Source organism: Pistacia vera, unplaced genomic scaffold, assembly GCF_008641045.1.
Source record: "Pistacia vera cultivar Batoury unplaced genomic scaffold, PisVer_v2 Contig50, whole genome shotgun sequence".
Classification (NCBI taxonomy): Eukaryota; Viridiplantae; Streptophyta; class Magnoliopsida; order Sapindales; family Anacardiaceae; genus Pistacia; species Pistacia vera.
The window spans coordinates 448,907-465,415 of NW_022196335.1; the positions used below are offsets into that span (position 1 = coordinate 448,907).

A 16,509-nucleotide genomic window follows, 5' to 3' on the forward strand; every position below is an offset into this window, starting at 1 on the left:
CTGACACAATTAAGGAACCAGTGATTGCAAAAGGTAATAGCCAAAAATATCATTTAAGTTCTTAAACAACAAAAAATCAAAATATGTAGTTATTATGAAGCTCTTGTTTTCTGAGGCCTTATACTTAGGAAGCCAATGTTTATTAGTTTTAGATGTCATTGCCTCTCAAATTGTGTAAATATGCATTTGTAGGAAGCAATTACAACCATTTTCACAAAAGGTTATCTAAAATAAACCACATTTGAATACGATTTAGCTTTCTTGGGTTAGTACAGCTCAATAATTCATCATTTTGTACAGTCATCAAACAAGGTTTCAAGGCAACTTATGAGACCTCTAACTTATTAAATTACATCACAGCACTGCCATATGATTTTTGTACAAATCTATTGTGTTTTCAACGGTTTAGCTTTCCTGTGTTAGGACAGCCGAGAATTTATCATTTTGTAAGGACATCCAAACAATATTTCAAGGCAACTTACGAGATTTCCAACTTATTAAATTACATCAAAGCACTGCCAAATGATTTCTGTACATGAAATAATGAATCTACAGTGTTTTCTATGCAAAAAACCAGTCAAATGCAATTTATGGGTGTATCACCCAAGGCCAACAGTCTTAAAGCATAGCATAAAGTTGCCAAGATAAGGAGGTAAGAATGGAGCTTCAAAGTCCAATATCACTTGCTCAGAGGAAGTCATTAGATCATATATGTAAGAGATCCCTTTTCATCAGTAATGAAACCTTTTGGGTAAATCCAACCGTACAGGTTAGGCTCAAAGCAAACAATAAATATTATTTGAGAGTGCGTTGTTACAATATCCACGGAAGAAATTAACCAAAAAAAAAAAAAAAATTATCTTCTAGCATAAAATACTAAAAAACAGAATATAATGGTGGTAGGCTTTGGAATTCTACATTTTCAGACTATTCAAAATTTTCATTAAACTGGATTAACGGATGCTTAAAACAAAAGCACTTCCAAAAGAAGAGAGTCTAGTATGCCTTTATTGCTAATACAACAAGCCAATTATGAAGTACATGCATGCCCTCATGCTGGTTTCACTGCAACAGATACACAAAAGTTTTTTCCCAAAAAAATAGTAAATTAACTCCAACTTAAGTTTAATACCATAACAGAGAACTTTGAAGAACAATTCAAAATGTATTTCCCCCTTTAAGGAATCTCAACAGATTACACCAGGAATCGAGTGATATCCCACTCCAACAATGCAGTGTGCTCACAGAAAGAACAATTATAATGACAGTCAAGACACACAAATATCCACTCACTTGCACTGCCAGCCCCACCACACGCACAAGCAAACATATCATCATAACTTAAATACTTAATTTGTACCTACTTGCTTAAGCCTCGCACGCATGATTAGTTAAAATGTTACCATATTTACCTGTATCAGCATTATCATCTGTCCACATTTAGGATTAGTTCAATCGTTGTTACATTTTAACAAAACTAATAGCTTAAACTCTTTTTTAGCTCAATCAACATTATTAATACATAAACACGCTCGAGATATTTTTTTAATAAACAAAAAATAAAGGTTAAAATTACTTCTACCAACAAACTATAAGATCTGAATATTCCCTAAAGCTAACAACAAGAACTTACATAAATAAGCAACCCTTGGGTTACTCGATTCAACTTCATTAGCCACACGGAGAATCGGCGCAATATCAACGAGTGAAGACGGCACCACCTCACTATCAAACATCGTCTCTCCGAGATTCCCCGCCGTCTGCGTCCGCGTGATTCGCCTCTGCAGGGGAGGCTGATCGGAAGAGCCTCCTGCTCCACCGCCTCCGCCTCCTCTCGACGACATGATTTCACTCCTTTTTCTACCAAAACCTCAACACACTCACTTTCCTAGCAAATTTCAAACAAACACCTGAAAAAAAAAAAATAAAGATTACAAAATATATAAAAAAAAAAAATACAATTTAAAACTTTACAAAAAAATTAAGAAAAAAGAATGTAGGTAAGTAAGTACAAGAAGATGAAGAGGAAGAGCTTTTCAGGTTACTAAATCTGACATCTGCAAGCAGCGAAAACAAAAACAGAAACAAAAAGTGAGAAATTGAAAAGAAAAACAAAATAAATAAATAAAGAAAATGAAAAGCTGGAGATATGTGAAAAGAGAAAGAGAGAGGCGGTTACAGGAAGCGCTAACGGAGAGAGAGTGAAGGTTTAGAGAGTGCTGAGAGATGAAGCTACTTAGTAAGAAAGCAATGGAGGAGAGAGTAGAGAGGAGAGAGTAGAGCAAAGAGTAAAGAAGAAGACGGAGATATGAAGTAAAAGAATTTTAGAGAATAGAGACTGATTTGAATTTACTGAGAGAAAATTGACTGGTGTCGTTTGTTTTATAAGGGGCTGGAAGTTTGGGGAATTAACAAGAATGCCACTCAACGTCTTCTTTTCTAGTTTAATTAACAAATAAACATTAAAATATATTTACCTTCAAACATTATTAAACTAAAAGCTTCCATTATTTTTTATTAAATATAATAAATTTAGAGGTATTTAATAATTTTTTAAAATCATTTGACGTTTAAGACAGAATGACCTGTTTAAGATTATCGTAATTAACTTTTTCTAATATTTTATATTAATTGATTTTCTAATGTAATTTTAAAAGATTTTATAAATCTTTTAAAATATAAAAAATAATAATTATGTTTAGATGTTTGATTAAAATATATACAAAAATATATTTATAAATAATTTTTATATTATAAAAAATGGTTTTCAACAACATTTGTGTAATCACTCTCTTAAGTGTTATTTCTTTTTTTATCTAGATACTTTAAATTATATTTATTTCTTGTTAATTGAAAGTGATGTTAATTTTATTTAGTTATGGCCCAATTTCTCAAGTTTAAAGTGCTTATGCATCTTATAAAGCGACGTGTCCCCAATCAAATTGTTTTAGAATAACATTTTGTTTATAAAACAATGATCAAATCTTATCATCGTAATCAAGATAGCTTAACACTTGTGATGCAAAAAAATAAAGCTAATTTTGTGAAAAATCTTTGCTTATTATGTATTAGTGTTATTTTATTTTATTTTATGTGAAATAATGTTAAGAGAATGTTAAAGTAATAAATGCATTGATTTCTTAAAAAAAAAGTGAAAAAATATAAAATTCTAAATATATTTTAAGGTATAAAGACTACTAACTAAAAACATTAAAAAAGGGTATTTAAGAATAATCTTTATTGTTAAAAGAGGTTCTAGCAACGCTTGTTGCTCTCTCAAACTACTTTTATTTGTTGTGTAACTTTTAAAAGATGAGTTTCCTCTAAATTGTTTTTATAGTAGTATATATGAATAATGACGGTTAAGTCACATCAATGTAGTCTTATGTTTGATTTAGACAAAAGCAAGTTATTTATAATACTTGTGATTGTCCAATTTCTTTTTCTTGTAGGGTTGATATTTGGTCATGTTAATAAAAGAGGAAATATTTTTATTTTTTAATTGTTAGAGAAAACCATATTTTTTTACTCCCTCTATTTTTTAATAAATGACGTTCTGAGGGTTTAAATTTTTTTCAAATTAAGTGTCGTTGTCATGTCTATGACATCTCATCTCCCCTCATCTCCTCTCTCTCTCTTTCAAACGTCATTTAACATAATTTTTTCATCATTGCTTTTTCTTTATTATATCTCCTATCGCATTTTCAGGGGAGGAACGAATAAGAGATGGAGTAGGAGAGAGAAAAAAATTTTATATTAAAAAATTAGTTTATTAAAAAGTATGCAATTGTTTAAAACTACTTTTATTTGGAATGGATGGAGTAATAATTTTTTTTACATGAAAGAGCAATTCCGAGATTTATGAAAATTTACTTATAGTGCTTTTCCAGTTTCCTATAAAGTGATTAAGTAAACTAAAATAGTAATTACCTTTCCTGGCTGGGGGTAACTACGTCAAATGAGAGCGACATGCTGCAGGGACTTTCTCGTAATTACGCAAGGCATTAGCATTTTGGTAAGGTGATTCGAATTTCAAAAAAGCTAAAAAGGAGATTCTTAAAGATACAAAGCTACGTTATTGGCGAAAAAAGTAGCCGTTTTCGAAGACAACCAAGACTATTTTACCCCCACAAGATTCTCTCAATTCTCCTTCACCTAACATACGTAATCCGGAAGTAATGAGGATGAAAAGGTAATTGAACTAGATGCCACTGTCCTTTCTTTTTCAAGGTTGGAGGGGCATATTAGGTATTTGGTAAAAATGTAGGGGTAATTATGACATTAAAGAGTAGTGATCAGGCTGCTATAAGAGATGATTGTCGGTTTGTTTTTTCCGAAATTACTTTTTCTCAGTTGGAGCCCACGATGGTGACTGACAGCACATGGGGCCCACTCAGCAGTGTCCCCAATGGAGATGAGGTGACGTGGCGGAGATGGGTTGCTTGGTGTCCAGAGAGCCGAAAGCATTTTGCTATTTTACTTTATCGGAGCAAAGATCGGGAAGATAAATTGATTTTCATTTTTAACTAATAAGAAATAATTATTTATTTGATTCAAATTAGATTATAGTGCAACTGTATAATATTATGTTAATTTTATTAGGTGCTCCTCCCCATTCCTCTCAGATAAATTGAGGAATTAGATGGGATTGAGAAAAAAAAAAAAATCCGCACGTTGGGAATCTCACCCCGTTCTGTTCAGATAATTTGCACAATAAAATATGAAATAAATACCAAAATCTAGTGGGATAGGAAATAAATGAGTTTTCTTTACCTCTAATCCGCTCCTTTGCCATTCTTAAATAATAGTGAGATAATAAAGTACTCTTATATCATGAAAATCATATTTATAAGAAAGATTTAGAGCTTCAATTTTTTTTTAAGGTAAAATAAAATATCAACTTGTGCTACATTTTTAGGTTTGGAAAATATCAAGTCATTTGTGGCTTTCTTTAAGTTTTTCTTGAATCGAATTCAAAATTATTATTCACGTAATTATTTTGATGATAATATTATAATATTTGTTTTTATTGTTACATATACAAAGTTAGAATACTAATAAATCTCAATCAATGTTATTGCAATATGCATATTGACATTAGATTATTTGTAATAAATCAAACATTTTATTACATCAACTTATAATAATTATTGTTTTAACATATCAATAATTACATAAATTTTGATATAGACATTATTGATACATATTAATTAGAGAGTAGATATTAATCCCCTCAGATATGAAATAATAATAAAATCTTATTAAAGATTTTGAAATAACAGAGTTCTCTCCGTTATTAATAAATTGTTAGTGATTAGTTAAAATTTACACAGTTATGAATTAGTAAATATTACCAAATTATCCTTTTACTTTTTATTTTTAAAGTAATGCTACAATTACTAAAAGTAACCCACCAAATTCATACACCGAATGACGTAACGCAATCCTGACTACCGATTAATATTAATTTATAATTAATCAACGGTTAGGATTGCGCCACGACATTCGTTGCATGAATTAAGTGTACTACTTTCAGTGACTGTATTATTTTCCTTATTTTTAACACATAAAACTTAACGACAAAGATATTTCAATTATTTTGGAAACTTTAGAGCGATTTTTGTTATTATATCATACATCAGGGGGATTAATTATTAACTCTTAATTACACGAAATTGTGTAGAAAATCAACTTAATAATCTTGCAACTACTTTTGTTATTCCATAAATACATTTACTTTTGCATAATGATCATTCAATAAATCTACTAACATGCCTATTTTGATTATCATATTATAAATTACTTAAATGATTTCTTACACATAAAGTATCTAAGAGACATTTTCCATTTAGAGAAAAATAGTGTGGTACGAACCTAGCAACATTATTGAAATGATAAAATATACTACCTAAATCATGCTATTTAATGCTATCTATCATCTATTCTAGTTATTAATAATTTAATATCACATTGCCTATTTCCGAGAAAACTACTTAGAAGGGTAATTATCCGATAAATTTTTAGGGGTAATTTTGTCCACGACTACCCTTTAAATCTTGGTCCAAAAGAACTATAGTGTTGCTTCTAACACCATAATTTACAATCCAAAATAATTATTGTCATTGTTTGAATTATAACCATTATGATAATCATTGCCATTTGATTCATAAAAATGTAATGACTCAAATAATAAACCAAGACACAATGGGGCTGGAAAATTATACCTAAATTCGAACCCAAAAATCATTTGGTCCCTTTTCTCCTAAAATTGCCAACACACCATGTGTTTACACATTAATTCATTACTATAATCAAATCCTAACACCAAGTTTGGAAAATATGACAAAGAGTCTAACAATACATACCATAATATCGTAACAAACTTAAAAAGTTTCAAGTTTTGTGTCTCTAGTAGGCACCTTACTATTAGTTAGACCGACTTTTAAAATATTGATATCAACCAGAAAACATTATCAATGATCTGGTAAATTATCACTTTCGATCACTTGGGACCCTCCAAGGTGAGCAATCGGGGGAGTGGAGTGGGAGAAGGAGGCCTAATTATAGGTACTTCGTGCAAGCGTCAAACATTGTTAATGACGCAACGGGTTGACATAATAAAACAAGGCTAACACTCAACTACACCTTTAGAACTGATAACATGTCTCAATCGCATAAACTTAAACCTTAAAATCTAAAATAAAATCTAAATAATTCATTGAGTAGCATCCAAAACGAAAAATAAGTTTATATAGAGTGACAACCCACCTTAATAAAACTTCTAATAATAAAAAGAAACAAAATCTAAATTAATTAAAACAAGAAAACTCGAAATAAAATAGGAAAAAACGTGCAGAAAACTGAAATAACCCCGAAACATGCCAAAATGGTAGATTTTAACTTCAAAAACGACCTCCAACCAACTAAAGCAGGTTGCCATATTGTCGGGCTCGAAAAGAGTTTTCCTTCGATATCTTACAAGTCTCAAAACTCCTCCCAAATCAAAAGTTATGGTCATTTGAATGGGACATGCTCATTTAAGATCTTTGAGCTTTACGCATGAGCTTCTGACGCTTAACTCACTCCAAGAATTCATCTGTTAAACGTTCTACGTTAGCTAACCTCAATAGTAGCTCTTTCGATCATTCGCACAAGCATCTCCTACAAATTATACAGATTAGAGTGAAACTAGGAAAACATAAATTTACAAATATGCAACTGAAAAGATGTAGAAGAAGAAAGAACAAAAATCTTTAAGATGTTGTAAGGATACATGTTAAGAAAGTCTCAAGAAAAAATTCTTACCTCTCGATCTTGGGTAGTTCTCGGCAACTGTAAGGACTTCCAAACCTCATAAAGAACACAATCAGTTTGGTAATCCTTGGCTAAATTTGCACTGTGTTTTAAATACATAAACAATTTTATCAAATTCAGCATAAAAAACAACACAAAAAGCAAAACAATTTTATCAAAAGTCACATAAAGAATTAGCATTTTATGGAAAAAAATAAATAAATAAATAGAACTCACAAATCAGCTTCAGTAACAGCATTCTTCAATGCTTTGGATATAGTTTCAGTAATACTATTGATAAAACAGAGAATTTCCACCTCATCACTTTTCTTCTTTCGTAACCTTAATGACGAAACATGTTCCCTATTACTTAATAGTTTAAACTTTTAGGTCGATTGAAGTTATAATACCCACTTTGTCTAGTTGAACAACGAGGAGGGTTTTGAAGGTACGGACACCTTCCCCACAAATGGTCGAATCCAATCTATGGGTGTGTTTGGTTTAGTATTTTGGATAGGATTTTAGGGATAGTATTGGGTTATTGGATATGGGAGTATTACGAGGTAAATTTTAAAAATTTATAAAAAAGCCCTTAGGTTTACTAATTTACATAAAGACCCTAACATGTAAAATGACAAAAACACCCCCACCATCTGCAGTGTCAGATTCCGGCCACCACCGCCGGAATCTGGCCGGAAAATTTCGTTACGGCACAGACTTGTCGGATCTGTGCCGTAACACGTCGTTATGGCCTTTTCCGGCTAGATCCATGGTGGATCTGGCCGGAAAAGGCCAGATCTACCGTTTGTTTTGGCCGTCGACGGCCGGAAAATGCCAAACGACGGCCAAAGATGTGGCCGTCGTTTTCGGTCAACGACGGCCAGATCTGGCCTTTCCCGGCCAGATCCGTGAACGGCCAAACTTCCGGCCATTTCTGGTCGGAAGTTTGGCCGTTGTACAGATTCCGGCTATCACCGACGGTGGTGGCCGGAATCTGACAAGTTGGGTTGATGGGGTGTTTTTGTTAATTTTTAAACTTTTTTTTCAGGGGGTATTTAGTGAAATTAATAACCTTATGGGGTTAAAATGTAATTAAAAAAAATAGGGTAATATTTTGAGAATATTGTACCAAACGCTATTTGAAAAATAGGATCCAGAATAGGGATAAAAATATTACACCAAACGCAGCCTATGAGATTTCTCTAAGGTGTAGAAACAACCTACATTTATAACAAGAGAACATATGAAATATACCATTATATCAAATTATTGTTATCGATGAACACGATTCATAATTTACAAGCGTCGAGAAATGGAAATTTAATTTTTGATTAGTAATTACTTAACATGATATAGATGTATAAGTCTGAACACTTGGATGTTGTAATTGTCTCACTACTAGGTTAAGCATTTGGCTTAAACATTATTGACCTGGTAACATTACTGAGCTCATTTCTACCCTGAGATCATGGCTCAAGGTTTGACCATTTTCCCTTAATTATACCATCTGTTTGTACCAGTAACGTTACTGAGCTAATACAAAACTAGTTTCCCAAGTGGATAAACCAGTATCGTTATTGAACTAGTACGAAATCAGTTTCCCAAAGGGGAAATGTTCTTGTTGAATATGAGAATATTCGAAAAAGGCAAAAACAAGCAAACCTAAGTTTCTAATTAGTAGTAAAAACACAAGTAAATAACACAAAGTAATAAGAGAGCAAAAGAGAAGTTGTACAAAGAAATTATAGTGGTTCGGTAATCAAATTGATTACCTACATCCACTCTTCAGGGCAATAAAGAAAAATTCACTATGAGAAAAAAGAAACCTTATAGAGTTTGTAACTCTCATACTTACACAAAGATTTCCGAGAAAAACCCTCTGTAATACACCCAAAAAACCCAGATGTTCCTCACCTCTCATACATCAGAAAACCAGAAATTAATGGATGATTTATACATAGAAAAAGGAATAAAAAAATAACAAACTAAACCTACCAGCACCGTTTGATCCCATCATACGATCTTCAAGACTCCACCTTAAACCATTTGTAACAACCTTTCTCTCTCTGTAACCAAGAGAGAATAATCAAGAAAATGGAGCATAACCAACAATGTCGACCAAACCAATTTAGGTTACAAAAAATCCCAATCGAGAAATTCCCCAATTGCCCTTTTTCTTTTATCAAATAACTTTGACCACCCAAGTTATAACTCTAACTTCCACGTAGGCATAAATCAAATGCCACATCACAACAAATCTCCACCTTGACATTTGATTTTGCCATCCCTCACTGCCCTGGTAATCTGTCTCTAACTTTCTTCAATATACAGTAGACTCTTAAAGAGCCTTAGCTTGTCCAAAGAAACAGCTTTGGTAAACATATCTGCTGGGTTTTCTTTACCAGGAATTTTCTCCACCTTAATGACTTTGTCTTCAATCAAATTCCAGATAACATGGAGTCTAACATCGATGTGTTTTGACCTCTCATGAAAGACTTGATTCTTGCACAAGAAAATTGCACTTTGACTGTCACTCTTGATTGGAACTTGCTGCTGATTTAGTCTCATCTCATCAAGTATTCCCTTAAGCCACATTGATTCTTTTGCTGCCTTTGTAATTGCAACATATTCTGCCTTTATAGTTGACAAGGTAACAATAGCCTGCAAGTTAGCCTTCCAACAAACCAAATTATCCCATAAAGAGAAAGCAAAACCAGTCATGAATTTTCTATTGTCTACATTTCCTACATAATCAGCATCAACACACCCTAGAATGAAGTTCTCCTGATTTTTCCTTTTGCTGTAAACAATACTAGTGGATAGTATACCCCTGACATATCTAAGAATCCATTTAACAGCTTCCCAGTGACTCTTTCCAGGGTTACTCATAAATCTGCTTACTGAATTGACTGCAAAAGCCAAATCTGGTCTTGTACATACCATTAGATACATCAAGCTCCCTATGACATTTACATAAGGAATGCAGGCCATTTCCCTTCTTTCTTCTTCTGTTTCTGGACACTAGACTGCACTTAGTTTAAAATGCTGACCTATAGGTGTTTTAATAGGTTTACAGTCATACATGTTAAACTTTTTTATGATCTTTTCAGCATATTCTTTCTGAGATAACACTAGTCTCCTAGTTTTCCTATCCCTTTCAATATTCATGCCTATGATCTTTCTAGCTTGCCCCAAATCCTTCATTTCAAACTGCCTACTCATCTCTCCTTTAAATCTAACAATTTCAAAAGGATCTTTACAGGCTAGAAGCATATCATCCACATACAATGCCAGATAGATATAACAATCATCATATAAGCATTTGAAATAGAAACAACGATCAAAGCTACTTCTAACAAATCTAGCACTCATCATAAAACTGTCAAACTTTTTATACCAGTGCCTAGATAACTGCTTTAACCTATACAAGGATTTTTTCAGAAGACATACTTGGTTTTTAGACACCTTTTCAAACATCTTAGGTTGCTCCATCAAAATCTTCTCTTCTAAATCACCATTTAAGAATGTTGTCTTGACATCTAACTGCTCTAGTTCCAATTCAAACTGAGCTACCAAGGATAAAAGGACTCATAGTTGTATGTCTCACAACTGGTAAGGAAATCTAATTATAGTCAACCCCTTCAACCTGTGTGAACTCCTTTGCCACCAATCTAGCCTTAAATCTAGGTGCTTCTACCCCTGGTATACCCTCATTCCTTTTAAAAACCCATTTACACTTAACAACCCTACTACCCTCAGATTTGTTAATAAGAATCCAGGTTTGATTTTTTATTAAGGAATCATACTCTTCCTGCATGGCCTATTTCCACTGCTTGGAATTTCTACTACTCATGGCTTCCTTAACAGTTAATTATTTTTAATGTAAACATTTGTAAAATATTATGTTAATTTTATTAGGTGCTCGTCCCCATTCCTCTCAAATAAATTGAGGAATTAGATGGGATTGAGAAAAAAAAAAAAATCCGCACGTTGGGAATCTCACCCCGTCCTGTTCAGATAATTTGCACAATAAAATATGAAATAAATACCAAAATCCAGTGGGATGGGAAATAAGGGAGTTTTCTTTACCTCTAATCCGCTCCTTTGCCATTCTTAAATAATAGTGAGATAATAAAGTACTCTTATATCATGAAAATCATATTTATAAGAAAGATTTAGAGCTTCAAATTTTTTTTAAGGTAAAATAAAATACCACCTTGTGCTACATTTTTAGGTTTGGAAAATATCAAGTCATTTGTGGCTTTCTTTAAGTTTTTCTTGAATCGAATTCAAAATTATTATTCACGTAATTATTTTGATGATAATATTATAATATTTGTTTTTATTGTTATATATACAAAGTTAGAATACTAATAAATCTCAATCAATGTTATTGCAATATGCATATTGACATTAGATTATTTGTAATAAATCAAACATTTTATTACATCAACTTATAATGATTATTGTTTTAACATATCAATAATTACATAAATTTTGATATAGACATTATTGATACATATTAATTAGAGAGTAGATATTAATCCCCTCAGATATGAAATAATAATAAAATCTTATTAAAGATTTTGAAATAACAGAGTTCTCTCCGTTATTAATAAATTGTTAGTGATTAGTTAAAATTTACACAGTTATGAATTAGTAAATATTACCAAATTATCCTTTTACTTTTTATTTTTAAAGTAATGCTACAATTACTAAAAGTAACCCACCAAATTCATACACCGAATGACGTAACGCAATCCTGACTACCGATTAATATTAATTTATAATTAATCAACGGTTAGGATTGCGCCACGACATTCGTTGCATGAATTAAGTGTACTACTTTCAGTGACTGTATTATTTTCCTTATTTTTAACACATAAAACTTAACGACAAAGATATTTCAATTATTTTGGAAACTTTAGAGCGATTTTTGTTATTATATCATACATCAGGGGGATTAATTATTAACTCTTAATTACACGAAATTGTGTAGAAAATCAACTTAATAATCTTGCAACTACTTTTGTTATTCCATAAATACATTTACTTTTGCATAATGATCATTCAATAAATCTACTAACATGCCTATTTTGATTATCATATTATAAATTACTTAAATGATTTCTTACACATAAAGTATCTAAGAGACATTTTCCATTTAGAGAAAAATAGTGTGGTACGAACCTAGCAACATTATTGAAATGATAAAATATACTACCTAAATCATGCTATTTAATGCTATCTATCATCTATTCTAGTTATTAATAATTTAATATCACATTGCCTATATCCGAGAAAATTACTTAGAAGGGTAATTATCTGATAAATTTTTAGGGGTAATTTTGTCCACGACTGCCCTTTAAATCTTGGTCCAAAAGAACTATAGTGTTGCTTCTAACACCATAATTTACAATCCAAAATAATTATTGTCATTGTTTGAATTATAACCATTATGATAATCATTGCCATTTGATTCATAAAAATGTAATGACTCAAATAATAAACCAAAACAAAATGGGGCTGCAAAATTATACCTAGATTCGAACCCAAAAATCATTTGGTCCCTTTTCGCCTAACATTGCCAACACACCATGAGTTTACACATTAATTCATTACTATAATCAAATCCTTACACCAAGTTTGGAAAATATGACAAAGAGTCTAATAATACATACCATAATATTGTAACAAACTTAAAAAGTTTCGAGTTTTGTGTCTCTAGTAGGCACTGTACTATTAGTTAGACCGACTTTTAAAATATTAATATCAACCAGATAAAATTATCAATGATCTGGTAAATCATCACTTTTGATCACTTTGGACCCTCCAAGGTGAGCAATTAGGGGAGTGGAGTGGGAGAAGGAGGCCTAATTATAGGTACTTCATTCAAGCGTCGAACATTGTTAATGGCGCAACAGGTTGGCATAATAAAACAAGGCTAACACTCAACTACACCTTGATAACAAATCTCAATCACAGAAACTTAAACCTTAAAATCTGAAATAAAACCTGAATAATTTATTGAGTAGCATCCAAAACGAAAAATAAGTTTATATAGAGTGACAACTCACACTAATAAAACTTCTAATAACAAAATGAAACAAAATCTAATTTAATTAAAATAAGAAACCCAAAATATAAGAGGAAAAAACGTGCAGAAAACTAAAATAGCCTCGAAACAAGCCAAAACAGTGGATTTTGACCTAAAAAATGACCTCCAACTGGCTAAAGCAGCTACCATGTTGTTAGGCTCGAAAAGAGCTTTCCTTCGATATATTACAAGCCCCGAAACTCCTCCCGGTTCAAAAGTTATGGTCGTTTGAATGAGACATGTTCATTTAAAACCTTTCAGCTTTACGTATGGGCTTCTGACGCTCAACCCGCTCTAGTAATTCATCTATTAGACGTTCTACGTTAGCTAATGTAGACGTAAAAATCTACCTGTATGGAAGAGGGTCTGATCCCGTGAGGTTGAGGCCATTAGCAATCCGTTGCACCTGCACACGTAGAGAAACAAATGCGTGAAGCGAACGGAAAACACCGGGGTGGTGTTTGCCGTAGGCACTTTGACGCTCAAGTCAGCAAAGTTGAAAAAGGCTAGTATAGTGAGGGCTAGGGAGTAGAAAGGTTACCGGAAGTCTAGTCGGGGACTGTGACTACGGCGATGATGTGAAGCTCTCAAGTAGCAGCTTCGGGTGTGAAGGTGTAATGTAATCTCCTCTCCCTTGTGAGAGGGCTGGCCTCTGCTTATATAGTGATTGTCCCAGTCCTGGTGGGAGTAGGAGTCCTAGTGTGACTCTGACACAAACCCTAGAGGAATTAGGGCGGTGGTGAGCTGTCTTACCAGTGTTCGAATAGAAAGGTGATCCCAAACAGGAAAGTAACCTTGAGTAGGAAAGTGACCTGAACAAGAAGGTGACCTCGAATAGGAGACTGATCTGGAATAGGAAAGTGATCTATGGTTGCCATAGGCTCTGGACTTGCTCATAGGTCCAGGAAGTGTATTGGGATTTGGAGGACCGGACCCGATGGTTTGGGTTGACTGTATCTCGTGTCAAATGGGCCTAATCCAGATGAGGCTGCATTGGGATTGGGCCTGGTCTCTTCCTCATTTAGTCTTATTCTCCTATTTGGGCCAAGGATGATTTTTGGCCCTAACAGTTTGCCTCCCACTCTCTGAGTTAAGTTTTTCTTAAGTCAGAGAGTAGGAAGCAATTGAGGTGCATCGATCTCCCTTCCTGGATGGCCGATTGTCAGCGTAGCTGACCAGTTTGATATAGGTGATTCGTAGTCAAGGGTCGCTTGGTACCAAAGCTTATCCGGAATGTGCAATCACCCCAATAGGGTGTGCCCGATCGGTGTGAAGGGTCGAAGGGACTGAGATAACAAGAATTATGGAGCTCACGTGCTCATTCGGTGTGTCCTGCTGTTGGAGAAGTGAACTAAAATCCAATGACAGGGGTATCCGCTCGACATGCCAGGTCGAATAAGTTGGAGACGATGTTAAATTAAAGGTTTGCTCTATTGGGGTACTCGGGTGATCAAGTGGAATAGAATCGGCTTGGCCGGCTTGTTGGACCGTAAGACTTACGCTTGTGATTCCATGACGCTCTTTACTGGATGCCAAAGGGCTAAACAAAATGCGCAAACATTTGACCCATGGCTGCCCACTCGTCCGCTATGGAAGACCAAATGGGCGAGGCCCCTTGGCTTGATCGCCTCGAGGGTGAACAAGTGCTAGACTGCTTCTAGCCAATCGCCCCGATTGGGATAATCTCCTGGACATGAAGCATGGGAGTGTCGGCTTCGTTGCGGGAGCTGGCTTGTTGCAATGTGCTGGCTCGGTCGGGTAGGAAGGGCGATTGAATCTTTAGACATGTTAAGTCCGTGTGTTGATCGGTGGCGTGGGGTGGGGTGAGCGGTGATAGTCAAAGTTTGAAAAGACCAGGTCGGTCGGTCGGTCGATCGGTCGGTGGCATAGGGAGAGTGGTGATCCAATACTTGGTTCCTAGGGAGTGAGGATGGTAGAGTTTAGTCGGTCTATCGGTCGGCTGGATAGAGTGGAGATCCAATACTTGGTTCCTAGGGAGTGAGGATGGTGCAGTTGAGTTGGTCGGTCGAGTAGAGTGGAGATCCAATACTTGGTTCCTAGGGAGTGAGGATGGTGGAGTTGAGTCGGTCGGTCGGTCGGTGGGGTAGAGTAGAGATCCAATACTTGGTTCCTGGGGAGTGAAGATAGTGGAGTTGAGTCAGTCGGTCGGTCGGTCGGGTGGAGTGGAGATCCAATACTTGGTTCCTAGGGAGTAAGGATGGTAGAGTTGAGTCGTATGCTTGTGTTCTAATTTTGGTGCAGCCTAGTGGTTGGGTCGTGTGAACTCTCTGTTAGGTTGGGTCGATGACTTGTCGATTTTGGGGTGTAAGAACCCTTCACTCGGTCTGGCCGACTGAATGTGTAGCTTCATGAACCGGGCAGGGTCGATCGAAGGTGTGGATCCACGAATCGGGCAAGGCCGATCCGGAGATGAAACTATGGATCGAGCAGGGTTGATTCGAAGGTGTAAATTGGTGGATCAGGCAGGGCCGATCCGAAGGTGTAAATTCGTGGATCGAGTAGGGTCGATTCGAAGGTGTAAATCCATGGGTCGAGCAGGGTCGACCCAGTAGTGTAAAAAATCCATAAATCAAGCAGGGTCGATCTGAAGATGCAAATCCGTGGATCGAGCAGGGTCGATCTGAAGGTGTAAATTCGTTGGATCGAGTAGGGTTGATCCGAAGGTGTAAATCCGTGAATCGAGCAGGGTCGATCTAAAGATGCAAATCCGTGAATCGAGTAGGGCCGATCCAAAGGTGTAATTACGTGGATCGAGTAAGGTCGATCCGAAGGTGTAATAAACATCTTCAGATCGAGCAGGGTCGATCCAAAAGTGTAACAAACATTTGATCGAGTAGGGCTAATCTGAAGATGCACATCTGTGGATCAAGTAGGGCCAACCCGAAGGTGTAATTACGTGGATCGAGCAGGGTCGATCCGAAGATGCAAATCCGTGGATCGAGCAAGGTCGATCCGAAGGTGTAATAAATATTTGATCGAGCAGGGTCGATCTGAAGATGTAAATCCTTAGATTGAGTATGGTCGATCTGAAGGTGTGATTACGTAGATCAAGTAGGGTCGATTTAAAGATGCAAATCTGTAGATTGAGCAGGGTCGAT

General features: G+C 34.9%; 1 pseudogene; it reads right to left on the reverse strand.

Annotated features, from left to right (window-relative positions):
- The window catches only part of LOC116105507, a 54,765-nt pseudogene extending 52,442 nt beyond the window's left edge, over nucleotides 1-2,323 (reverse strand).
- Between the last annotated feature and the right edge of the window lie 14,186 nt (nucleotides 2,324-16,509).